General features: G+C 37.5%; 1 pseudogene; it reads right to left on the reverse strand.

Moving 5' to 3' along the window:
* Positions 1–1,748: 1,748 nt before the first annotated feature.
* LOC118600670 lies at positions 1,749–1,867 on the reverse strand (annotated as a pseudogene).
* Between the last annotated feature and the right edge of the window lie 227 nt (positions 1,868–2,094).

A 2,094-nucleotide genomic window follows, 5' to 3' on the forward strand; every position in this document is an offset into this window, starting at 1 on the left:
GAGCTAAGGCACACTCCATGGTCCATTCTAACCACTTGAAACAATTGTACATTTTCATAATTACAGTAAATTATAATCAGCCATCAAATAGCTTTTCCTAGATCTTTGAAAAATGAAACTGAAGTTTTCAGGGTGAGTTTTTTTTGGAAGATATAGTTAGCCTTTAGTTCTGACTCATGATGTATTTTGAACAGGTATAATATACATTTAAAAAAAAAAAAACCTAGTTGGGGTTTCTGGTAGCTCGTTAATTCATCTACAAATATTTATAAAATGCCAATTTCTGTTATAAGCTAGATACTGGATTAGATAACCTTCAAGATCTATTTCAATATCAAGAATGCAAGAGAAAATTGAAGTGGGCCTAGAAGAATTCAATGGATTTTATAGAGAAGAGACAAGAGGGGACAGTTTTCCATGTCATTTTGTGGCTTATGCTGGAGTGGGTGAGTAGAGTTCTCTGATAGAGCAAAAGGAACAGTCCAGAAAATCATGAGAAACATAGTTGAATGAGAAGACTGGGCCAGGTTATTGAATGCCTTAAAATTCAGGCAGAGAAATTTCAAGTTCGTGCTATAGGCAAGAGAAAGCTACTGTGATGATCCTGAGTTAGGGAACACTAGGAAGAAGGTAGCTTCTTTAGGATAAAAATCAGTGGGCATCACTAGTGAGAGTGAAACTTCCCTCCATTATACAGACAATTTAATGAAAATGAACATTTCCAATTAGAGTAGGAATTTTACATCTCTGTGGCCTAGATGCGCAGCGCAGAAATGGAAACGGAAGGTGATTCTCTCCCCTTTTGCAGTTCTCATTTTCTCTGTAACCCTCATCTCTCAGATCACGATGATGTGGTTTGCTAGATGTTCCAAGGGCTGTTAATGAGATTCAGCTATAATCTATTCACTTCATAGCCTTTGCTAGAAACCAGACGACCTCTTCACCTGCTGCATTTCCTGGGTGCTTGTGAGGGATGGCAAAGTGTGGTCATAGGGGAAGGCAGTCCTCACGCCTCATTAGGCCTTCAGGGAATGGAGGGGACATGGGTCTTTCACTGCCACAAAGTCAGAATGAACAAAGAAAAATCATGCAGGAAAGGAAATGGGAATACTTGAATTCAGAAATAGTTTGGGAACAAAGAAGAGAAAATCAAGGAGAGACTTAATTACATAAAGGCCACCTGACCAAAAGAGTAACAAGCATTTCTGTTTAAAATCAGAGTATAGAGCAAGAAAGAAGCCGGCTTAGAGAGAAGCAGAACTATAATATCTTCACAAGAGAGCTTGCTTCTTAGCAAGGGTTGTTGTTAATAGGCCTGGTCACCCAAGGAGGTTATGAATCTGAATCTTTAGGTCTTTAAAAATAACTCCAATTTGTATATTTGCCTGGAAGCAGGCTATGTAATCACAGGAAGTTGCACTAGTTAGCCTTTCAAAGTCCTTTCTAATCAAGTGTTATGTCTCTTTCTGGTTGAATTAAATTAATTTAGTCCAAATTTATTGAGACTAATTAAGATCTGGGGTAGGTTTTATATGCACTCTTACCCCTGTGCCTTCACTTTCTCATTCCCTATGTTTGAGATTCTCCCAGGCCCATCTATCTCCTTTTCAAAAGTCCATACTTGACTGCTCCAGGTCTCAAGAAACCAGCCATGCTTCTACATTCTGCAATATGTACAGTCTTTGGCGGACATTTAAGCAACTGAACATAAACTATTTTATATTCTTTTTTTTAAAAAAAAAAAAAAACACCTATAGCACCTGGTATTCCAAAGTAGTCTCCCATCCAAGTCCTAACCAGGCCCGACCCTACTTGGCTTCCAAGATCAGATGAGATCAGGCATGTTCAGGGTGGCATGGTCATAGACGCCATTTTATATTCTTTATTGTTGATCAAGTGTTAATTTTTAACTCAACTCATTGCCAATTCGATAAGGCAGAGAAAATATTCTATACTTTGTCATTTTCTCCTAGGGTTCTGTGCAGGATGCTGCAGTTTGATGAATTTTCATTGATTGATAGCAAAAGAAATATCAAATAAATTGTATATAAGTAATTTAATGTTTATTGAAAATCTATCATGTGTGAGGTATTT

This window comes from Rousettus aegyptiacus, unplaced genomic scaffold (assembly GCF_014176215.1).
Source record: "Rousettus aegyptiacus isolate mRouAeg1 unplaced genomic scaffold, mRouAeg1.p scaffold_m13_p_3, whole genome shotgun sequence".
NCBI classification, from domain to species: domain Eukaryota; kingdom Metazoa; phylum Chordata; class Mammalia; order Chiroptera; family Pteropodidae; genus Rousettus; species Rousettus aegyptiacus.